Genomic DNA, 25683 nt, shown 5'->3' on the forward strand with positions numbered 1-25683 from the left:
TCCCAAACTCTTATTAACCTTGTCCAGCACCCTCTCTGCCCTGACTTGTAAGCTCCATATAGCAGGAGATGTCTCTTATATTCTTGGATTTCTGTTCTGGCTTTCGTGTCTCTTGTGTGTCTCTGCCTAGTGCTGTGTATACCTTGTAGCTCTAGATACATGCTTAGTAGTAGAGGTTCTCTCTGGGTTACTGTGAACAAGTCACTTTTTTGTCCTGCATCTCTGTACTGCTTACCTTCTCAGTCTCGTCTGGAATTCCTGCTGAGCTCTCAGGTCTGTGTATGACTTTAAAGCCACTCCTGTCCCCGTGTCTCGATTTGCCTGGTCGTTCTTGCAAGAAGTAATAATGCTGTTCTCTTTTTTTTTCTGAATTGGACTTGTAGCACACACTCTACGAGCAGAGGAGTCGCCTAGTGGTTGGAGCAGTGGGCTGAGAACCAGGGAAGCCACAGTTCAAATCGCACTGCTGCTCCTGGTGGCCTTGGGCAGGTCACTTTACCCTCCCTAGCCTCAGGTGCATACTTAGGGCCAGATTCATTAAAAGGCTTTTCTCCCATATTGTGTCTATGGGGAAAACTCTTAATGGATCAGGTCCTCACATTGTAAGCCCTCTGGGGACAGGGAAATGCCTCCTTGAGCTAACAATGAAAAGACATGGGCTAAACAAAATAAAATAACGATCCTGTGTTAATGTTCACCCTAGGGGCTTCAGATGCTATGAGGTTGATGTAAAAGGCTGAGTGCTAAAACTGCCCTGATATTCAGTCCACACCTTCTTGGTGGGCAAGCAAATATATTTAAGTATTTTTAAACTCCAAATGCAGTAGGCTAAGGTATGCTAATGTGTCAGGAGTTAAAAAAATGCTCATAAACCGTAAAATGTGCACAAAGATAAAGCTTAGCCTGTAGCAAAACACAATTTCTGCACATAACTCATATTTTATCTACACGAAAAATGCTTTTCATGCATCTTCTGCGCATAAACTACCAACTACAGGTCCTGATACTGGAACTGTGGACTAACATTGGCCCCGGAAGTTTTACTCCACTTCAGGCTAGGAGTTAAGTTTTCAGCACTGAGAAAACACGATGTAAGCCAGCATACCTGTTACGCTGTGCCAGCTGCGGCCCACTCTCCGGCCAGCTCCACTCACCTCCGGGGCACCTCTACCCCCCCATGCCACTTTCCGCTGGCATTTTTCCTGGCGCGTGTGCCGGCTGGTGACCTCATCAGGAAAAGGGAATTTTAACGCCAGTGTTCCTCTCAGCCGTCGCCTTCGCAACAGGTCTCCTTTTTGTTTCAGCAGTGCTAGTTGCTCACCATCTCCCTGGTTGTTCCTGCTATTCCTCTTTATTCCTGCTGTTATTCCTGCTTGCCTTCTCTGTGAGTCCTGTCGTGTCCCGTTCCTGTCTTCTGTGTTCTTCTCTACCCCTGATGCTCGTTCCTGCTTAGTCTCTTCGCTGCCTTGCCCTTGGATCAGATCTGGACTTCGCCTCTCTCAGCCTCACATTGGATCTCGACCATGCACTGCTTGGCCTCCGATCTAGCCTTTCGCCACCGCCTTCAGATCAACTCAGGAAAGTCCTCCCGGCTGCCAGAACCTGTGGGCTCAACCCAAGGGGGCAGTGGTTACAGTTGGCAGAAGACCTTCTCCCGTGGTGCTTCGGGTACCACCTCCCTACATTGGTGTGTGACAGCTAATGCCTTCATTAGCATGGAATTTCCATGCAAGGGCACAAACTTAAATGCACATTATTATACGCACAATTTTTGTGTGCACAACGCCTTGCTGCAGTGGAGTTTGCCTGCAAATCATGTGGATAGCTCATTATATCGGTCTTTGTATTTGAAATGTACCTTATAGTTGAAAGGTGGTATAGAAAGTCAAATAAATACTATTTAGGTATGATAGAGATGGCCTTGATGTTTTTTTCCCCTCAGTCTATACGATCTGCCTGGAATGTTGTAGTGACTATACAGGGTGACCAGACCCGATTTTATTAATCACAGTTGGTGACACTTAGCTTTGCGCACACACAAAAATAAAAAAAAAAATCCAAAGTGGGCTTGCAGATAATGATTAAAGCATTCCATGGATCCTAAAGTGACACTCGAAGCCAGTGACTCTCACAAAGCCGGACTGCCAAATAAAAGGCAGTGAGTTTCCGTTGATGAAAGGTCACCACAATTCAGCTATTCTTCAGGATACATGAGCTCAGAATAGTTTCCTACGTGTGTCTCCTTGGCTCTCCTCCTGATTCCATGGAGCTATGAGCCGCACACTGTCTGCTCTTTTACCTCTAGGACCAGTCGCTTGTTGTTTACTGACAGTAACCAGGCAAAACATACAGTAAGGTGAGCAAAATGAAATGGTCCTGAATTCTCATGACCTGGCTGGGGTGTAATGCGGAGCAGCAAAGAAGCGGGGCGTGTGCAGTGCTGCTGAGTAACGCAAGTTGTTGCTTTCATTAGGGGAGAAAATACCCGGGTTGTAGAAGAGAAGCCTTTGATGAAGAATAAGAGATGTGCATGCCTTTTCCATTCTTGCCTGCGCCCTGCCCTGGGATCGTGTCCAATTATGAACTAGTGCAGAGGCTGGCTGCTCGCAGACCGGTCCTGATTTTTATGCAGATGGCTGCCAAATAACACAGGATGGTGTTGCTTTCAACCGGTGTTTTTTTCAGTTTAAATATTATTTTATAATGAGCCTAGTGCTGCTTAGGGCTATTTGTTCTGAGCTGTTTGGTACATATTTGCAGAGTTTGAGCTAGCTGGGAATGTCTCAGCTAAGTCTGACTGCTGCTTTTGACCGAAAAAGACTGGGACTTTGAATAAATGTTCTTCTAGGTGGAATGTGAAAATGTTAACAGGAGGTGTATTAATGGCTCACAGTTTCTTGGGCTCTCACAGACCTGGTTTGTTTCACATCTCTGAAGACAAAGCCGAACTTTGGAGGCAAAGGAGAATCTCGGACTTTTTGGAATGGAAGGAGATAATCAGACATATTAAGGGGAGGGTTGGAGGAATTCTTTGCTTTTTTTGCAAAGGGAAGCCCCATTTTTTTCTCTTTCTGAGTCTCTTACGGGCCAATACAGTAAAGTCCGTGGGAGAGTGGGCAAACGCCCGCTCTCCTGTGCGCGTGATTCTGTATTTAAATGAGGCCCGGCGGTAAAAACAGGCAAAAGGAGGCGCTAGGGACACTAGCGCGTCTCTAGTGCCTCCTTTTGAACCAGAGCGGCGGCTGTCAGCAGGTTTGACAGCCGACATTCAATTTTTCCGAGCCTGCTGATATCCATGGGCTTGGAAACCGGACGCCGCAAAATTGAGCATCCGGTTTTCGACCCAAGCCGCGGGCTGACTTCAAATTTTTTTTTTTAATTTTTTTACCCTTTGGGACCTCCGACTTAATATCGCCATGATATTAAGTCAGAGGGTGCACAGAAAAGCAGTTTTTACTGCTTTTCTGTGCACTTTCCCAGTACCCGGAGAAATTAACTCCTACCTTTGGGTAGGCGCTAATTTCTGAAAGCAAAATGTGCGGCTTGGCTGCACATTTTGTTTTCTGAATCGCGCGGGAATACCTAATAGGGCCATCAACATGCATTTGCATGTTGCGGGCGCTATTAGGTTCGGAGGATTGGACGCGTGTTTTTGGCCCCTTACTGAATAAGGGGTAACGCTAGCGCGTCGAAAACGCGCATCCAATAGAGGGTTAACAGCGCGCTCCGTTGGAGCACACTGTACTGTATCGGCCCATTAATGAGGTTTGAGGGATGGGGTTTTGTGCCTGCTGGTAATGAGTGTTTGGTGAGTGAGTGGGTTGCAGGAATGTTTTTTCTCTTAAAGGACATATTTCAACGCATGTTTTTGGGTTTCTTCTTACATTTTTTCCTCTATTTGCGGGACGGGTGACTCGGCCTGTCGGGGGTTGGTACAGCAGCGGCAGCCATCTACCCCTCATGTCCTGGGCCTGAGTACATTGGCAACTGCAACATCCGCTGACCTGGACTTGAGCACAAGTCTGCTGCACTGCAGGGCACAGTGCTACAGCCAGAGCCACCAGTCCAGCAACATAAAGGATACTTATTTATACAAATTTCTAAGAACCTATTCAATAGTTACTCCACAGTGGCTTCTCCCTGTAGCATGCAAATAACATTTGACTAACTTTTTATTCAGAATAGATGTGTTAAGGAATACTAGAGGACAAAGCGTAAAACTAACTTGGGGAAAATTCATCCTGATATCAGAGGTCTGCTTTTCCCCAAAGCAGAGGATGGTTGAGGCTGCTAAAGAAGATAGACCGATAAGGACACTAGACATTAAGCAGAATCAGATTTGCATAGTCCTTGAATGGGTAAAAAAAAGGAACTGGGCAGTATGAAAATCAACAAAGTAGCAGGACCAGATGAAATTGATCCAGTTGTACTCCAGAAAATGAGTGAAATTGCTTGACCATTATGCCCTAGGCTCCCAGTTTCCTGCAGTGCCACAACAATTGCTGCAGAGTTGGCCTCTTCCCATGAACATTTCCTGTTGGAATGGAATTGTGGGGGATTGCTTGTCCATTCCTACTTGCCTTCCGTACACCCTTTCCCCACCATAGCTGCCTCTCCGAAAATAACATGACACCACCTCTACCCACCAGCAGTGCCGATGCCATTTTCCCCTGCTGGGGATGCCAGTGCCAATGCTTCCCCGGTAGAACTGTCAATGCCATCTCTCCCTGCTGGGTCACCAAGTGAACCTCCTTCCCCTGGTGGCTTCACCTGCAGCTGCTGCTGCCGCCGAGTAAGCCGCAAGGTGCTGCCTACATAATCAGCTGGGGTGGGTGTGATAGGAGGTGTGTGTAGGGTGGGGAAGAAAGAGTGTGGCTAAGAGTGTCCCAAATCAAAATGGAAAGGAAGGAAAAGGAGGATGTGAGGGGTTTGGGATAAATTAGGAGGGAAAAATCAGAGTGACTGGAAACAGGGAGAGAAAATGCATGAGGGGGAGGATGATGGAGAGTACTGAAGGAGGAGGAGGAGGGAGAAGAGAAGACTGCAGGAGTGGAGGAAGAGTGAGTCGGAATGACAGCGTCTGAAATGGCCCCAGAAAAGAAGGGGAGAAAAGGGATGGGGTGGGGGTTATGGAAGGCTTGAGAGAAATTGAGAGAGTGGGATTAGAGTGGCTGGAGAATATTAACAGCAACACAGTAAATGCGGCAGAAAAAGTCCCAAGTGGGCCATCCAGTCTGCAAGTTTGTTTATATTTTTATGTCTAGTATCGGCCGCTCTGGGCAGGTTACCCTTATCTTCCTTTTCATCCTTTAGCTACTAGGGATTCTCTGTGTTTATGCCAAGTCCTTTTGAATTCCATTACTGTTCTTGTCTTCATTACTTCTTCTGGGAGGGCATTCCAGGCATCCATCACCCTTTCCTGAAGAAATATTTTCTGACCTTGTTCCTGAATCTACTTCCTTAGAGCTTCATATTGTGACCCTTAAGAACATAAGAAATTGCCATGCTGGGTCAGACCAAGGGTCCATCAAGCCCAGCATCCTGTTTCCAACAGAGGCCAAAACCAGGCCACAAGAACCTGGCAAGAACCCAAACACTAAGAAGATCCCATGCTATTGATGCAATTAATAGCAGTGGCTATTCCCTAAATAAACTTGATTAATAGACGTTAATGGACTTCTCCTCCAAGAACTTATCCAAACCTTTTTTGAACCCAGCTACACTAACTGCAGTAACCAAATCCTCTGGCAACAAATTCCAGAGCTTTATTGTGCGTTGAATGAAAAATAATTTTCTCCGATTAGTCTTAAATGTGCTACTTGCTAACTTTATGGAATGCCCCTTAGTCCTTCTATTATTCAAAAGTGTAAATAACCAAGTCACATCTACTCGTTCAAGACCTCTCATGATCTTAAACACCTCTATCATATCCCCCCTCAGCCGTTTCTTCTCCAAACTGAACAGCCCTAACCTCTTCAGCCTTTCCTCATAGGGGAGCTGTTCCATCCCCTTTATCATTTTGGTTGCCCTTCTCTGTACCTTCTCCATCGCAACTATATCTTTTTTGAGATGCGGTGACCAGAATTGTACACAGTATTCATGGCGCGGTCTCACCATGGAGCGATACAGAGGCATTATGACATTTTCCATTCTATTAACCATTCCCTTCCTAATAATTCCTAACATTCTGTTTGCTTTTTTGACTGCTGCAGCACACTGAACTGACGATTTCAAAGTATTATCCACTATGATGCCTAGATCTTTTTCCTGGGTGGTAGCTCCTAATGTGGAACCTAACATTGTGTAACTACAGCAAGGGTTATTTTTCCCTATATGCAACACCTTACACTTGTCCACATTAAATTTCATCTGCCATTTGGATGCCCAATCTTCCAGTCTTGTATGGTCCTCCTATAATGTATCACAATCTGCTTGTGATTTAACTACTCTGAATAATTTTGTATCATCCGCAAATTTGATAACCTCACTCATCATATTCCTTTCCAGGTCATATATAAATATATTGAAAAGCACCAGTCAAAGTACAGATCCCTGAGGCACTCCACTGTTTACCCTTTTCCACTGAGAAAATTGACCATTTAATCCTACTCTCTATTTCCTGTCTTTTAACCAGTTTGTAATCTACAAAAGGACATCTCCGCTGTCCCTTCTCTCCTCCAGAGTATACCTATTTAGGTCATTTGGTCTAATTGCATAGGTCTTCTTGTAAAGACCACATAGCATTTTGGTTGCCTTTCTTTGGATCGCTTCTGTCCTGTCTCTATCCCTTTTGCGATACGGTCTCCAGAACTGAACACAGTACTCAAGGTGAAGCCCCTCCAAGGACCTGTACAAGGGCATTATTACCTCCTTTTTCTGCTGGTTATGCCTCTCTCTATGCAGCCCAGCATCCTTCCGGCCTTAGCCAGTGCCTTGTCACATTACTTTACCACTTTTGGATCATTCAACACCATCATTCCGAGGTCTCTCTCCCAGTCTGTGCACATCAGTCTCTCGCGCCCCATCACATAGAGCTGCTTTGGATTTCTGCACCCAAAATGCATGACTATGAGCTTCTTGGCATTGAATCCCAGCTGCTAAACCCTCAGCAACCCCTATGCTTAGGTTACTTTCCATTCTCTGTTCTCCTTCAGCTGTGTCCACTCTGTTGCATATCTTAGTGTCATCCACAGAAAGATACATTTTTCCTTTTAACCCTTCCACTATGTGGCTCGCAAAGATATTGAACAGAACCAGCCCCAGAAGCCATCCTTGAGGAACTCCACTCTTTTCATTTATATTTGATTGTTTTATGTTATTTGTTGTTATATTGTGTATGTAATTCTGGAAACCACCCAGAATGGATGTCTGGTAATTGGGCGGGTTAGAAATGAATGCAAATACATAAATATATTCTCCGCTCAGAGCAAATTCTATTTACCACTTCTCGCTGATCCATTCCATGCCCTTGGGACCCACTCCCAGGCTTCTCATTTTGTTCATGAGCCTCCTTTGTGGGATAGTATCAAACGTTTTGCTGAAATCCAGATACATTTCATTGAATGCTCTTCCTTGACCTAGTCGCCCAACCAAAAGAATCAGTCATTGGATTGTAGATATCTGGAACAATGAAGCAGAACTGAAAGGGAAGGAGGAGAGTGATGGGAAGAAAAGAGAGACTGCCTGATGGAGGGAAGAGAGGACACACTAAAGGTTAGGAATACAAAATTGGAGGGATCAAACCAAAATAGTCCCAGTGGTATTGGGTGCCATCAGTCTGATTAAATGGAACCTCCCAGTGTGCCTGGATATGTTGCCGGTGCAAATGACACCCAATGAGCTTCACCAGGAAGCTGTCTTTGTCACAGTGCAAATATTAAGAAGAGCACTAGCAGGAAATTTGAGAGACAGAGATCATGCCTAATGGCTTATGCGTGAGGTTCATTTATTATCATAGCATGCACAAAACAAACTCATAAGGAGCCAATAACCCAATAGAGAAGAAAGGAAATTAAAAAAAAAAGATATGAAAAATAGAATAACAGGAAAGAGAGAAATAATTCAGAAAGAAAATGTAAATATTCAAATGTACACAACAAAGGTTAGAAAAAAGTATTTATTTTATTAAATGAAAACAAAACACGAGAGAGTTTCAATAAACTTGATTTTGCATTTTAAGTAATGCACAATATGCAAATGTAGCGAAGAAACAAAGATCGTGTATTCACATTTCTATAAATGTTTGTGTGTTTTTAACTTATGTACAGCTTTTACACAACATTGACTCATGTGCAGACTATAGAGTACATTTTAATATACAAGCATGTTTCATTTGTTTTGTTTGTATGTACATACATTTCTGTCAATATGTCTTTCATATATGTGTGTTTTTAATTGTAATTTTATTCTCAATAGCCCTTGAGGCTGCTCCTGTGCAAGTGAAACTCGGCCAGAGCTGGGCAAGGTCTAATAAAAGTCCCTTGATACACCATCTTCTTAGTTTCTTCGTTACTCAGCAATATTGGATCCGGCTTCCGCTTTGTTTTTTGGGTCCAATATGCAAATGTGCCATGGAATTACCTGTGAGCTGCAGGAACGTGGGGTGTGGGAGCCCTGTTTGTAACTCCTCTGTACTCTGAAATAAACTTGCCTTATGAAAATAGGCAATCTTTACTTGATTGCAATTGTTGCAGCTGGAAACCTAGCCCACATGACAAATATTAATATGATTAAACAAAAAAAAAAGGGGTAAATGTTCTCTACAAAAATAATCGTAACCAAATAGTTGAAGCAAAACACTTTCTTACATCAATATAAAACAACAAATTTTCCATATTCTAATGCAAAGCTGCCACAAGCAAACCTTCTTCTTAATTAAATTAGAGGGCATCAAACGGACAGTCAAAAGTTAATTTAAACTTTTGACTCTTTGTCCTGACCATCATCACATGCCCCTAGTTGAAAAAAAAATTTTTTTAAAGTTTTTTTTTAGTGAAAGTGTGGAAAATTGCTTATGAAAACCTTTCCATGTCCCAAAAATAAAAAAAAAGACAAATTCAATGTCTCAATGGATGCATCAGCCAATTGTACTTATCTTCTTCATCAATGAGATGACTTACATTTCTTCTCTAGTACAATAACTTGCTTTCAAAGATGTATAAAGATACCGAATTCCTTGCTTTCAAAGATGTAGACACCTTAATGGTAGCCTTTGATGTGACGCAGCTCTGCCTGTCTGGTAGTGCACTTGACAGTTCCCCCTATACTGTCTCTTCCTCTGTCAGTATCTGGAATGCAGAGTATCCCTATGCCAAGGGAGTAAACCTCTCATTCCTGGGTTTATTCTTTAAAGGAAGAAAACACTGGCAGAAGTTCTAGGAAGAACGGAGTCCTGAAGCAGAGAACAGGGAGTGCTGGCAGAAATGCTGCTGATCTGGAAAGGAGGAAAAGGTCACCTAATCTGGCTGGTACGTCAGGGTGCCAACTTGGAGAGGAGAAAGGCGAGAGCTACCCAACTGAGGACAGAGGAGAAAGGAACAGAGACCAAGCAATTGGAGAAAAGGTACAACAGGGGATCTGGTGGGGATCTGGAACACCAGTCCAGAGGAGAACCCAGATTCCAGGAGAGAAGTGAGGGCGTCCAGAGGAGGATCAGAACCCCATTATGTTTGTAAATATTGGACGTGGATGCCAAGAATAAAAAAGGTACCGTATGCAAAATAATGTGGGCTGCCGTTTTATAGCAAAGGCCACTTTTAGAACACAATACTGTGTAGAGAGTATTGGTGGTGAAATTATCAATCTAACGCCTTGGGCCTTGAAAGTAAATCCTTCTGACTGAAAAATGTGGGGCTTTCTCTGGTATCAAGAGGTGACCTCCTGTCCAGGGTGACTGTGTTGTGGGAGAGGGGTGCCTGAGGCAGGGAAGACTGCATATACAAGCATCTTATTTATTAAATTATATATCCCGCCTTTTAGACACTTCAAAGCAGCTTACATTCAGGTTCTGAGCCTGTCCTCAGAGGGCTCACAATCTAAATTTGTACTTGAGACAATGAAGAGTGAAGTGGCTTTGCCAAGGCCACAAGGGGCGGCAGCATCTTCAGTGCTACTTTTCTTTTGTATGTCACACTTTGTACACAAATTATTAAACCTTTTACATTTAGTGAGAATTATTTCTGCAACCAAAGCAAATAGATCTTGCAACTTTATGTTTGTAGGGTAGTTTATGGAGGGACAGAGGTTGTGAATCGATACAGATGAGATCATTGGAAAATATCAGCCTAGAGATGTCACGCCAGAGTGCTCATTTATCTTTTCTTTAATTGAATTTTGAAATGCATTGGATAAGTGTGTTTGAATCTCAAAAGGTAGACATTTCAGGCCTGTATTTCTGGTTCTCCTTCCTTACTCTCTGCCTTCCCCCCTCATTTAGCAAATCCCCAGAATGTGTAAGTGGATTCATGTCATTTGATGGAATCACTTCTCCTGCCTTCCAGGCCCTCCTCCTTTTTCTAAAGACTTGATAATCTCTCCCTGGTGCCTACCTGAAGAGACAAGTTTTCACTTGTATGTTTTAAGTTTGCCGGAGATTTTCCCTGACTTCTTTGGATTAACCATTTCTTGCCTGGACATTGCTAGATCTTAAGCCTTGAGAGTTATGAGTTTCTTTGGTAATATTTGCTCTCGTGTCTTTATGTGAAGATATATATAGTAATGGGAGATACATCCCAATACGACAGCTACAAGGGAATGGAGTACAGATGAGGGCTGAGTTAGAAGCTCAGCTGGGGGAGGGGAGGACTACAACTCCCAGAGGGCAAGGGGGCTGAAGGGAGAGGAAGTTGAGCCAGGCCAGGAACCAGGTGCTGGGGGGATTAAAGGAAAGCAGCCACACATACAAGACTGGTGGGAGTGGCAGGAGGAGGAAGCAACTCATACCTAATGTCAGTAAGCCCTGGTGGATTTTTTGGGGCAGATTAGGAAAACACTGAGGTACATGTGTTTGTTTGAAACTTGTTCTCTTCAGCTTTTGAACTTTCCTACTGAAAGGGAGGAGGCAATCTGTCTGAGCTCTGGAGAGCCACCTGAGCTGGGGAAGGGAAGGGCACTGCTAGGACTATGATTGGATTAGACCACTGAAAGCAGGCCGAGCTTCAGGGAACTGCACTCAAGGGCTTGGCCATTGCAAACAGTAGGGCTGGAACCTAACTTTGTTTCAGAGCGACTGTTGGGTCAGGACCAAGCCTGTGTTAGGGCCGGAGTTTAAAAGCCTTTCTAATGTGGGCTGTGGTGTCGAGACAGGCACAGTCGGAGGGCACAAGTGTGAAGAAGCATTGGTCCCAGAGAGGGCCTGACTCTTGGACCTGTGTTTAAGGCCACTGATGCTGTAGGCTGGGATGTAGGCTGCAGCAGAACCTGGCTGGACTTTGTTTCCGGGACCAGTTTTGTTTACAACCCGAGTGCGGGTGGACTCACCTTTGTTTAAAGTCATAGTCAGACATCGTGAGATGTTGGGATACTGTAGCGAGGAACCGCTGGAGGAAGCTACAGCAGCGAAACACTACCCAGTGAGCGGTTACAATATATATATTTGTATTAATATTAAACGCCCTTAAAATTTAAGCTATAATTTGTGATTTAAAAATCCTTTACACTTTTCTTAGGGGGACGCAACATTTTTTTTTGTTTGCTTAACTTTTCCATTTGTGTTGGCCATTATTTTGTCCCGTGTCTCTTGTGGCTTTCTCTATTGTAGGAATATGTCCCAGCCTCCTACCTGGCAAGAGCTGGGCATCTTGCATTATCAAAATATATATTTCTGATAAATAAATAATTAAACCACTGGGCCAGCCCCATCAAAGTCCTAATTTTTCTGCAAGGTACTCCCATTTAAAAAAGAATATTTCACAGCTCAGAATGAGGAGAGTAAATGGTCATTGATGCTTTCCTTTAACTTATAGCCCTGCCTATTAGACTGTAAAGATGGGCTGATCCTCATCTGAGGGAAGGAGAGGGGTTTTGGTTTGGCCCCATCTGGGCAGACTGAGATACATATCCTCAGAAAGCAATTTTTCCAGAAATTGATCAGAATAAAATACTAAGTTGAATCAATTCAGTTGGGGTGGGATGGGGGTGGTACTTAGCTTTGGACCCAGACTGATTTTGTGATTGAAAAATCAGTTGAGGATCGTGATCCAGAACTGAGCATGTTCCCTGAAAATACCCAGATCAGCAGCACTTATGATAAAATCATATCGTCTTTACCCAATGGCATTGACTGGACATAAATAATGGTGCTTCATTCCTGCCATGTCTAGTGCCAGAATCCGTGACCCATCCCAGTGGAGTACGAAGTCAAAGGATGAATGGGGCCTCTATCCCACTGCCTCCAGGCACGAGCTGCTGTACCCGTATCATCCCAGACAAATGTTTGTCTAAGCTCCCTAGCGACAGAGGAGGTTCTACATTTTCCCTACTTAACATGTTTGAGTGTTTAACTAGGCTTGCAATTAGAAAGCTCTTCCTGCTATCTTACTGAAACCTCCTTTGCATCAAAGTCCATTATTTCTCATCCTTTTCTCAGTTGAGAGAGAGAACAACTGATCACCTTCCTCCTCAGGGCTTTTCTCTTTCTTTTGCCTGTGTTTTGCTTGTCGGGTTGATATTCATGGACTGCTAGATGGCTGCTAGGTGTGTGTGTATTATATAGTGTTAGGGTTACTTTTTCTTAGGGTTCGACATGATGTCCCCTGAAGGATATTGGGCTTCTATTCTGGGACTGTTTACAAATTATGATAGCTTCAGGCTTTTGAGCAGTAGTAGCCAAATCCATTATAGGTATTTCAGTTGGCAGTTAAGAAAAACAAACAGAATCTTTCAGATTTATGCTTAATTTCTGGGGTGAGATTTGTGTTCAAACCTTTTGAAAGCTCCTCCAATTTAAAAAAAATGCATAAACCACCTTTGCATAAGTAGCATATTAAACCATCACCTTTTTATAAAAACTAATAATAAAACACAAATTCATTATGAGTTGGGAACTGAAGCTTGTTGGAACCCCTTGCAGGCAGTGCACGGATATCTATTGTATTGGGGGCACAGACATAACAGAAAGTAGAAACTTTTAGTTCAAATAAAATGTAAAAATATAAGAATTTAATACATAAAATCTGTTGAGGTGATAAAGAATTCCCAGGAATAAGACCTGAAGACAAAAAAAAAACCAGGAAAGCTGACTTTTTAAAAAAACGCCAGACACCTCAGTACATTATGCTGTAGAAGTAGAAAACAGAAAACCAAAAGTGCAAATTGCATTGGCACAATTCAACCCATTTTATCCATTTCAGTCTAGAATAAGCATGCAAACATGCCATACTCTCCAATGGCAATCGGAAACTACAAATTTCTGCCCATGGTTCAACATTAAATAGAAAACAAGGCCTAGCCCTGCCCCTCTGCCTGCTCCCCCTCCCCCCCCCCCCAAGTAGCAAATGTGTTCCCTAAAAGAGCAATGCATTGAAGGTGTGTTTCTCCTTCCGCTCTCTTCCATGAGATCAACAGGCAGGAAGGGCTGGCCTGTGACTTTTAAATATACTACAGGGCCAACACAGATGAGGAAGGGTGGTAGCAGTAGCACAACTTTGGCTGCTCCTCTCTCTCTCCTCCCAGGTCCTATGCTGCCTTGCATGTGGCCTACATGGGCCATGTGCAGCGTAGACTGAACAGTGCCTGCAAGATGCATACAGATGGGTGGAGAGAGGCAGTCAAACAGACAGACGCACCTCCAGAGCAGCACTCATGTTCTTGCTCTAGTGAAACATGCCTAAAACATGACAGCATTAATATTTGTTAATTCAAAGCTAATATTTAACCCAGGTACTGTAGTACATTTCCATGCGTTCCCTAAAAGATCGATTTTAATAGCCCTATGCATGCCAAATCCTTGAGATACGAGCTTGTCTTGGGCTGATGTGTGCCGTGCAGATTTTTAACAGTGAACCAGTATGCACGTATCTTCCGGTACGCACAAAAATCACAAAGTTTAAAAAAGGGATGGGTATGGGCGTGATCTGTGCAGAGCATGGGGGGTACATGGGTGTTCCTGCAAATTACCTTGAAACGTGCGGGTAAGTATTTATGTGCACGCTGGGGTCCCCTACCGTGTACCTTTACTTTTGCTATGGATGGCATGTAGGTATTAAAAAAAAAAAAAAAAAAGGCCAGGCAGAGGGGTTTTAAGGGTTGGGGTAAAAGGGAGGCTAAATAACAGGGGGGTTAGGAAATCCAATCCATAAACTAGGCGAACTGGGAAAAAGGGCTATTGCATCAGCGAGCTTATCTAATAAAAGCCCCACCCCCCCACACTTACGTGGTGGAGCCGTGCGTTTGCGCGCACATGCACGTGTCCATATATAGAGTGGTGTGCACATGTACGCACATACAGCCGACTTTATATCATATGCGCATATATGCTTGTATGTTATAAAATGGCCGCGTCTCTGGGCGCTAGCTGGCATACGCATGTACATGTACATCTGCGTGTCTGTTTGAAAAGTTACCGTCTATGAGTGTAGATAAGCTTTAATAGAAAAGCAGTATTGAAGACTTGTTTGCATATATTTACATATATTTACATTTTTTGCTGAATTTGTTCTGTAATTGTATTTAAACTTTTTCTGTTTTATAGTATTGCCTTTCACACCATTGTAAACCACTTTATTGTTGAAAAGAATTTCTTTAGATTATACATACGGTAGGGGGCAATTTTCAAGTGGCCCACATCGGTGCAAAGCCCGTACGTACTTTTTACCCACATTCTTTGCACCAGTTTTCAAAAGCTAAAGCATGCGCCTGCGTATGCTGTGAAATTTGCCACAGGCACAGGGTAAGTCTGGGTGGGCACCTGCATCCACTTTTGACACTGGCATAATTTTGCCTCAAAAGTGAAGATTGGAACATGTGGCATTCCCTTTCCTGACTTAACCCTTTCCCCCCCATGAACGCCTCCTCCCACTATGGCTAAAAGTAGGCACGCTGTGTAATACGGTAATGTTTAGCTACATCGAGGGACAGCAGTTTCCTGAAAGCCTGTGTGCTATTTATTTATTTATTTATTTATTTATATGTATTTATTTATGCATTTTATATACCATCATTCCAAACAGATCACAATGGTTTACAACTTAACATACATATAATGTAAAATAATAAAAAGTTAACAAACATAATTTATAAAAACATAATAAAATGATAATAAAATAACATCACATTTTTTAAAAATAAAATCTCAATACTCTCTTATTAAGTTATCAGTTTCCTCAATCAATCACAAAAAAATTCTCCATAACTCTCTCATAATAGTTTGCAGGCATTCCTAAACAACCAAGTTTTCAAATCACAATAGGAGAGGCGACAGCACGATAAACTGGAAAGGGACCCACCCCCACTCCCCAGTCCTCATCCTGGCATAACCTGGTTTACTGTCTGGATTTACTATGGTTCCATCCTAGTGGCAGAGATGGCTGCTTAATCATGCCAAGTCCCACTTTCTAACAATATATAAAATTATGTGCTCTGTTTTATTATACAGCTGCCACTAATGCACCTAACAGTCGGGCCGATACAGTAAAAATGCAGGAGAGCGGACGAACGCCCGCTCTCCCAGCGCGCACACAGGACACGCTCCTGTGCGTGCAATACAGTAAGTTAATTTATTTAAATTAGGCCCGGCGGTAAAAAGAGGCGCTACGGACACTAGTGCGTCCCTAGTGCCTCTTTTTTTGACAGGAGCGGCGGCTGTCAGTGGGTTTGACAGCCGACAGTAAATTTTGCCGGCGTCAGTTCTCGAGCCCGCTGGCAGCCATGGGCTTGGAAACCGGACGCCGGCAAAATTGAGCGTCCAGTTTTCGACCCGACAGCCGCCGGCCCATTTAAACATTTTTTTTTTTTAATTTTTTACTTTTTTAAACTTTCGGGGCCTCCGACTTAATATCGCCATGATATTAAGTCAGAGGGTGCACAGAAAAGCAGTTTTTACTGCTTTTCTGTGCACTTTCTCGGTGCCCGGAGAAATTAGTACCTACTTTTGGGTAGGCATTAACTTCTGAAAGCAAAATGTGCGGCTTGGCTGCACATTTTATTTTCTGAATCGCGCAGGAATACCTAATAGGGCCATCAACATGCATTTGCATGTTGCGGGTGCTATTAGGTTCGGGGGGTTGGATGCACGTTTTGGACACGCTATTACCCCTTGCTGAATAAGGGGTAAAGCTAGCGCATCCAAAATGCATGTCCAAATGCCGGCTAACAGTGCGCTCCGTTGGAGCTCGGCCCGAGTGATTGTGCTGTGGTGATTGTGTTTGTGATACTGCATGGGATTAAGGCTTGCCCCATCCCCCACCTCCAAGACGTGCCTCATGTGCTTTTCTTAGAAAACTGTAGAAAGACCCAATCCTTCTGATTTAAGTTCTAACTTTTGGAACACAAATGACTGCCTGTCCTTAAGACTTTAAAGCAGCAGTACCATCAAGACTCCATCAAAAATGTCAATTTTCAACTGGCAGTCCATTTGGCATATGAATTCACTGTGCAATAGGAGAGTCAAACGCGTGATACTGCTTCTCCATCAGAACTACGTATTTCCTAATTATTTTCTCAAATTCTCCCCAACAGTTTCCCCTCGATGTTGGCGGGGTGGTGACACATTTATGGGAACACATTTGTATCTGCGGTAGAGATGCAGGGGAGACTGTGGGAATCATTGGAAGAGCTCCCCGACCCTGTTCTCTGCCTTTCTGGCAGGGGGCTGACACTAGGACTGTCATACATTGCAGAAGCTTTTCCATTGATGTTTAGGCTACTTTAGCTCTTTAAATCTTGAATAACTGCAAGAATTAAGTGACGTGGTTGCCATGCTAGCCCACTGTAATCAGTAGAAATAATGGCAAGTATCAAATAGCCAATGAAGCCTTTTTGTTGGAGTAACTCGCCACAAATGGATTAAGTAAAAAAAAAAGTAACACCTGCAGCTTCTCGAGCTTTATATAACAAAAAAAAAAAAAAAAAGATCTGCATCCGTAATTTGCTGCCACAATCTGACCTAGGAATTTTGTCTGTGTGTTTGAGATTGCAAAATAGGGGTTTTTTTTGGGGAGAGAAGAGAGGGCTATATTGTGTAGATTTTCAATGAATATGTCAGAGGCAGGAGCACAATTGAAAACCAGAGCCTTTGTTCCTTCAATGCTTGTGTTGCATCAGTAACAGCGGGTGGACCATTTTTCCAGCTCACAGTGGAGAGTCAGAGGAGCTAATTCTTCAGCATTTATGTTCAGTCGCGATATCATCAGAGAGCCTCTGCCCTCCATTAAGTTATATAGATCTCAGGGTGAGCGGGACTGGGAGGCTGGCTGCCAGGCCTGGCTGCTTTGCTTCCCAGAGCCGAGGGTTTCACCGCTGCACAAAGTTTCTCTGTTCCATCAAACAATGAGCCATTTATGATTTTTTAATTCTCCCTCTGCAGCTGATTGGCACATAGGCTCGGTATTTATCTCAGCAGAGTTAAGAAAAAAAAATGTATAAAATAAATACTAGAGAGAAGCAGAGTCCGTTTGCTGTAGTCAGATATTCTCAAGTGTGACAAAAAAAGTCAATGTGAGTGATGTGTTGCCTGAGTGACTTTCATTGACCCTGAGTGTCTGATGTGTTCCAGCCTTGCAAGGGGAAGATCTTGGCAAAAGCATCAACATGCACTTTTTGATTCTTGCAACTTGTGCAGAAAGCTTTCTGTTTTCATAGTATCCATGAGGGATCATTTCACTACGCTGCCCAATTGTTAGCTCCCTTTAAAGCTCGTTCAGCTTGCAATGTGTATTGACAGAGGCTTCAGCCAGTGCCCAAACAGCTTTAACAGCATTTTGCAAGAGCAGCAAAAATAGTTTGCTGGATTGTCTCAGATAATGAAATGTGATAAATATTAGTACAACTAAAAATTCCTTTTTTTTTTTTTTAAAGGACTTAAAATTATTTCTGAAGATGCTTAAGGCCTTCAAGAAGCCTTCCCTGCTATTGCTACCTGAAATCAGGTAGAAATTCTCTCTCTATTTATTTATTCTTATGCGGGTATCGTAGGCATGGCAAGCATCATATCAATGCATGGGGGGCATAGACAGAGAGAGAGAGAGAAAATGCCCCTACTCTTTCTGCCAGTGATGAAGATAAAGCCATGGAATTTGTGTGCTAATTTTTTTAAATGCTGATGGAAACAAATGTTTGTAGGATCGATAAAAGTAGAATTCTTGCAAATAGTGTAGTGCTAGGTTCTGTACTTACAAACCCATGGTTGCAGGCAGAGGACAGAAAAACAAACTCATCAGTTCCCTGAGCTGCGGGTAAACTAGTTTTTCCCCGGACAGCATGATGAAATTTGGTAGTCAGCATCTGGATTCCTCTCTGCCATAACATCCTCATGGTATAGAATTCCCTCTCTCACCAAAGAGCTGATTTCTCTTTATTTGTGTCTGAAATCTGAGCTTCCATGCTGCATCGAGGAAAGCACATAATGCCTATGATTTAATTGCAGCCTAATGGTTAGAGGAAATTAAGCAACCAGTCTCATGTTCATGGCAACACTTCTAGCAATAATCCCATTTGCATGTCTGGTTGAACAGTTGCCAGTGATTAAGCAGCTTTCATAACTCTTTGGCAAATCTCAAAATGGCTATTCTGAAACTTGAAAACAAACTCATATCAAAACAATTAAACACATGCAAACAAGCTAGATGTATTTTTTTGGTTTTAGAAGCAGTGCTTTGGGATTCCAGTATTTAGTGCATCAGTATGGTAACTCACAATAAGGTGTGTTTAGAGTTTTGCTTTGATAGCATGAGGCAAACAATTATATTTTTGCATGCTTTGGAATGCAATGAATGATTATAATTATAGGGTGAAACCTTAATTGAATGATTGCTTTATTAGTTGGTTATGTATGTTAGTTTTCAGTCTGTTTTATTGATTGCTAATTTTGAGTTTTATGATATTTTAGTTCTTACTTAAGGTTATGCACTTTTAGTTTTATTCTGCTTTTATGGTTGTTCATGGGTTGGTTGTTCATTGTGGGGCAGATTTTAGTACCTACGCACGGGCGTAGATTTGTGTGTGCAACCCGGCGCGCACAAATCTACGCCCGATTATATAACATGCGCGCGCAACTGTGCACATGTTATAAAATCTGGGGTCAGCGCGCACAAGGGGGTGCACACTTGTGCACTTTGCACGCGCCGAGCCCTAGGGGAGCTCTGATGGCTTTCCCTGTTCCCTCCGAGGCTGCTCCGAAATTGGAGCGGCCTCGGAGGGAACTTTCCTTCCACCCCCCCACCTTCCCCTCTCTTCCCCTACCTAACTCACCCCCCAGCCCTACCTAAATCCCCCTGACCTTTATTTTTCAAGTTGCACCTGCCTCTGGGCAGGCGTAGGTTGTGCGCGCCAGCCAAGAGGCCCTACGGAGGCCTCTGGCCACGCCCTGCCCTGGACCGCCCACACCCCGCCCCCTTTTTCAAGCCCCGGGACATAAGCGCGTCCCGGGGCTTGCACACGTCGCTGGGCCTATGCAAAATAGGCTCAGCGCGCGTAACCCCGCTGGATTTACGCGCGTAGGGCTTTTAAAATCTGGCCCTGTGGTTTGTGCTTTCTTTTACTGCACATCGCGTGGAGCTTTTTGGATTATGCAGTTTATAAACGTAACTCCTGATGAGCACTGGACACTCAGTGCGGAGTTGGAGACACATTGTCTGTGAACTGGGGACAGGAATCCACCTGCACAGCTGCTAAGAGGTTCACACAGTCCACAACATAAAGCAGTCCGCTCCAAAGGTTGTGCTCCAAAACAGAAGGGAAGTTTACTTGAAGAACTTGTCAAAGTTCCAGCAGATACAAGAAAATATGCAAAGACAAAATCCCACAATGCAGAAGTTAGAAACAGCTTGCAGTTCTTTCAGCACTTCCAAAGTCCCGTGTGCAGACACAGTTCTTATGCTGCTTAGCGTCGCCTCAGATCAATGGCCACCCTACTCTTTCTCTCAAACGCCTTTTCTTGCTAAACCCCAAGGAAGAAAGCAGAGAGTCCATCCTGAAATTCCTCAGCATACTCACAAATTCTGGGGGTCTGAAGCCATTTGCAGAAGAGATCCTTCCTCTTCTACAGACCAAAAAAAAAAAATGGGAACCCCCACACCAGGCCTCTGCTCCTTGCTGCCCTCCCAGGTTCCCAGCAAGACACAGACTCCTACTCTTCACTCACTGCTCACCATAACCTGCCATTGCTGGGATGTTCCTGTACCCTTACGTCAATTTCACTTCTAAATAAATAAGTATCCCTTAAAGAGGGTTTGTTTCTTTATTTAATAATCTGCTTATGCAAATACCGTAAGCAGCTTGCAACAGAACATACCTAATAAAATAAAGAAGGCATTAGGTCTGGATAATAGAGTAATTCATTCTTGTCCGGCTGAAGTTGGCTGCCTTTGTTACTGATGAGAATTTCATTTCCAGCTCCCTTCAGCTCTTTCTCCCCTTTTGTCACCCTCTAGTAATCAATTTCCCCTGTACTAGATGATATATCCAGGCAATGCGTCTCAGTCTCACTCACTAACTCCTCCTCGCTCCCCTAATTTAACAAGTCCTGCACTTACTTGTCTAGGTACCACTCTCCAGTGTGGTTACATGTAAAACTCTCCTTCCTATACCCCACTTAGAGCTGTTCATTGATTTATGTAATCTCCCTTTCTCTGGTGTACCATGTGACATGGGCAGTGTTTCTAAAATTGCTACCTTGGCTCTCCTTGCCTTTCACTTTGCATACAGTTTTCGGTAATTGCGTAGCAGTGCCTGTCTCCAGCTTGCATCATGACTGACAAGGTCATTATCAGCTTAGCAGTATGTCCACACTAGATGTGATGTCTCCTAGGTGCTCATTCGTGAAATAATTGAACAGGATTAGCCTGCTTGTCAAATCCCATACCACTACAAACTGACTGCTCTTACTCCCCCACTGAATGGACAGGTCCTCAGGGCTCCGGAGAAAGTGATGCACTCCAGCATCCTTGCACTATGTGCTCCCAACTAACCTTTCCCATATAAGTGAGTTGGTGCCTCTTTTCCTTGTGCTACTTCTAACTGCACTCATCTACCTACATCAGGCCACTCTTCTTCTGACCTACTGCCTACAATCTCCTTTTCCAAAACTAGCTAGTACTCTTCAATTTTGTCAAAGTCCTCCTGCAGTCGGACAGTTTTCCTCTATGCGCCTACATGAGCCCTAAGCGCTTGCATCATATCCTCCAAAGAGCCCATCTGCAAACCCCCGCATCATGCAGATCTGGGTCTCGTTAGTTCATTCATTCCCCAGGTGTGCAGTTGGCCGTGCTTTCCATAGCCCCCCGCTTGCATTGTACCTCCCATGCCATTGTAAGGATAACTTACTGTAGCTGTAACATTAGACTCTGATGAAGAGGCCGATGTGATAAGATGTACTAGGCTGAGCACACATTTTTATTCATGTTAGTGAGCACATTTTTGTATGATTAACAATTTACTGATTTTAGTGCACAAAATATGTGTACACAAACATGAGCAGCATTTGTGCAAACAAATTGGCGCTCCTCTATGTAAATCCCATGTTTCTGAAGAAATTAGCTATTACTCCCCAGTGCTGGGAAATGTGTAAACACACATTTATGCAATGCTGGAAATTTAACTCCTAGGTCAGAAGTGGAGTAACGTTAACTCAAATTTCTGGGTCTAGTGTTAGTTTACGGTGCTATGCCAGCATGGTCCCGAACCTTAAAGTAGCTGAGTTTCAGATTTCCCAAGTCTAGAGTGGACCACCACACCTAGGAACCCCAGGTCCAGGACTGTACTGGCATGGTACCATAGACGAACTGGCCCAAAAATGTGAGCTGATTTTATGCCATCTCTAACCCAGGAGTCTACGTCTTGAAAAAAAAAAGGAACAGTGAGTTAAGCACTCAGATACCAGAGTTTGGAACCCCCGAGCCAGGAGACTCTGCCCTGGGACCCTCTCACACACTTTGCTACTTCTATCCTCCTACCCACTAACATCCCCCACCCACTTAAGCCCCCATCCACTAACCCACTTCACACCTAACTCCCCTCCCACTCACTTACCTACCCCCAGCTGAGATCACTTTTTTTTTTATCTGTCCAGTGGGCCTTTTCAGTTTATAATAACAAAGCATGTTTTTAGTAAAAGGCCCCTAAATTTACTTAAATTCTTATTTTTATTTGCAAGAAAAGGCTTTGTTGCTTACACAAGGCCACTGAACTAGGTTACATTAGTTTTTTAATTACTGTGGAGCCGAATGCCTTTCCCCGTGAATGTGGCATTTACTAAAAAGCATTAAGCCCTTACTGAATCCCTCTGTTATGGTTCCGCCAGTTGCGCAGCCTCTCCTCACCAGGGGTCCTCAGGGAACCCCGCTCCCAGCTATGCAAGTTACCTCCTTGCTGATCACCTGATGCCTCAGCCCCAGGCCTACTTAACGTAGCCTGTTCAGTCCCTCTGTACTTCTTCATTGAGTCACCTCATCTCCTTGAACTGGCCACCTCTTCTTTGCTATTCTACCTTGCCTTGTGGCCTATCCAGGCCTTCTGCCTTGCCTTACAGCCTCCTAGGCTTGCTGTTTTTGCCATGTGGACTACCTTGACCTTCTGCCTTGCTTTGTAGTCTACCCAGACCTTCTGCCTTCCCTTGTGATCTGTCTTGGCCTCCTGCCTTGCTCTGTGGCTTTCCAGGCCTCCTTGCCTTGCTTAGTGGCCTTCTGGGCCTACCTGTCCTGCCTTGCAGCCTTTGAGCCTACTAGGATTATCTTGCCTAGTCTTGTGCCCTGTTGGACTTTCTTGTTTACTGTTGCATGTCCTAGCCCTTGTCTAGTCCAGTCCTGTCCTTGTCCTGCCCAATCCAGTTCAGTCCCTTGTCTGTATCCCAGGCCTTGCTCTTGTCCTTGGCTCAAGGCCTGCCTGTATCCAGCCCCTCCTGTCCTCAGTACCAGCCTTGCATCCAGCCCTGCCTGAATCTAGCCCCTGCCTGTCTTCAGTACCAGCCTTACCATTAGTGCATGGATCAGGTCCCAGCTTGTGCTTGAATCCAACTGTCAGCCAGTGACTAGATCCAGCTCCCAGCCAGTACTTGGATCCAGTTTCCAGCCTGTGCCTGACTCCAGCTCCCAACCTGTACACAGCTTCCAGTCCGTGCCTACTCCTTCCATGAAGTTCTGCAGAAGACAAATCTTACCGGCTTCTAGAACCCAAGGGTGCAACCTGCGGGGGAGGGGACTGGTTAGGCAGAAGACCAGCTCCAGTCCTGTGCCACTTCTGCAGGAATGCTCCCTGATTCTAACCTGCCAGATTGTGACACCCACATTTATGGTAATGCATGTTCTGGCAGTTGGGAGCACGTATATGTTACCTGTGGCAATAACAAACATTAGCAGGCACCTGGTCCACAATGAAGAAAGAGGCAGTTAGCCCCAAGTGTTCCCTCTCCCCTTCCCCCCCCATTGCCAAAGATACCCTTGCCACCCAACATAGATCCCCCCACCCGTGCAGGATACTCTCCTCCACTGTCCATAAATGGCACTTCCATTTCTCTTCAGAAAAGACCCCTTCCTTCCCCATGTGTAAATCCCCCTTTACTCCATGGCAGGGCCTTTGTGTCCCATTAGGTGAAGTAGGCGGTCATCTTGGGTGCCAGACATTAGGGGGGCAGTGAAGAGCAGCCATGTGGGGCCACAAGCGGAGCCTATACCACTCGCGGCCGAGAGGAGTAGAGACTTGGTGGGCCACAAGCAGCGTCTCAGTGAATGAGGTCGGGGCCTGAGCCAGGACCAGGGGGGGGGGGGGCAGGCTCAAGGCAGAAGGTTCTGGGCACAAGCAATGCAGATTGCTTCATCCTGGCTACCACCCATATCGCCAGTAATACTTAAAATGGTGCCAGGAGAAAATCCTGTTTCCATATCAACTTTGAAAGAACTGCCCAGCTGGTGGGGTGCCCAGAATCGTCACAGACTACCTATCTAGGCAAGCTGCTTACAGGCAGCAGCCAGGCTGCATTCTAAGCTGTGAATCCAGATGGCAGGGCCAGCTATGCAGAGGTTAAGGCTGCTGTCCTCAAACGGTCCAGATGTACGCCCAAAGTATATAGGCAGCACTTTAAGGGGGGAATCCTCCAGCCCAGGGAGAATCCAAGGATCCTGTTCTATCACCATAAAGATATCGGCTGGAAATGGCTACAGCTAGAAAGAAAGACAGGATCTCGAAGTAGTGGTTAGTCTTACTGGAGCAGTTTCTAGATGGCCTAGACCGCCTTATGCGAAAGTGGGTATATCAGCATCTGAAACTCAACCTGGAGACCGTCTTAGAGGTAGCTGATTTCTTTTTCCAAGCCCAGTTGATGCCCAAGCAGCTATGACTGCCAGAGAGGCGATCTTCACAGGGCCCTGAACACTGCAGACCAAATGCAAGACCCTTGCAACAACCTTTGGAGCAAGTTAGGCTTGGTTCTTTACCACAGTTGCTGGGCCCAGGTCCCCCACTTTGTTTTACCTGTAGAGAGAGGTGTCACTTTGCCTGTGATTGTCAATGCATAGGGGTTGAACCTATGGACATCAGTTGGAGACACACCACATCTGCATCTTTGTGGACATTCCCCGCTTGAGGTTTTCAGCTTCTTTGTCTCAGTGGAACTGGATGGCTTCCCTATGCAGGACCTTGTGGATTTGGGAAGTATAAAAACCCTCATCTGGAGGGATTTGATCAAGAGGATTCAAATCAACTAGAAGACGACAGTGACCCATGTTTGTATCCATGAGGACCAACACCAATATCCAATCAGCCAGGTTGCATTGAAGACACTAATTGGACAAATTGAAATCAAAGTTGGAGTATTCCCATGGCCCCTTATTCTGATGTACTGGGACGGGATGATCCAGACTTTGGGACTCTCTGGAGCTTCCTTACGGCCAGTCCAGCTGGCTCCGACAAGAACGAAATGTCATTCCTGGAGATCTACCCATTAGAAGACCCTGACCTATATGTTTCAAACCCCAAGATACCTAAGCCCCATAGACAGTGCAGGAAGGAGAAGCAGAACTATTCTCAGCACTTAGAGGCTGCCATGGACAGTGTGTATAACTCAAACAAAGGTCCCAAACTTACTCCGGAGTCCATAGTTGTCCCCCCAGACTGGGTGGGGGAAAGGGAATCCAAGTAACTATAGACAGACCCAAAGAGAAGACAAAACCCTTATGTTACCTCCAGATCATATACAAGTTGTAGATGGAGAGTTAGTCTCAGAGATGGGAGGCACTAATCCAACTCCCCCTCTTCTTCATATTGAAGAAGGATTTAATATACTGAGTATCAAAGAGGAATCTTGAGGCAAGACATGTGGATAACTCTGGGTACCCCAACCCTACCATCAATCAGTGATCCAGTTAGCCCACAGCCACCTCCTGGGGCAACTTGGGGGAGGAGAAACCTGAATAGCTCAGTTTTTATTGGCCTGGCTTGTACCAGGAAATCACAGACTATTGTCAGTTCTGCTCTACCTGTCAGCTAATGAAGCCTGGGTGATAGGGCAGCTCCCCTGGTACCAATGCCCATTATAGA

The 25683-nt window shown here is 44.5% G+C and overlaps 1 protein-coding gene across 6 annotated transcripts in view; it reads left to right on the forward strand.

Moving 5' to 3' along the window:
- Window positions 1-25683, forward strand: part of CHST3 (carbohydrate sulfotransferase 3) — a 151109-nt gene that overhangs the window by 74088 nt on the left and 51338 nt on the right. Inside the window, exon 1 of one of the 6 annotated variants that reach the window (XM_029609283.1) lies at window positions 9356-9562. The exons of 2 other annotated variants lie outside the window; for them this stretch is intronic. The gene's annotated coding sequence lies outside the window, so the exon portion shown is untranslated. 3 more of the 6 variants (XM_029609280.1, XM_029609282.1, XM_029609279.1) reach the window with 3 other exon arrangements.

Source organism: Rhinatrema bivittatum, chromosome 7 (genome assembly GCF_901001135.1).
Source record: "Rhinatrema bivittatum chromosome 7, aRhiBiv1.1, whole genome shotgun sequence".
Classification (NCBI taxonomy): domain Eukaryota; kingdom Metazoa; phylum Chordata; class Amphibia; order Gymnophiona; family Rhinatrematidae; genus Rhinatrema; species Rhinatrema bivittatum.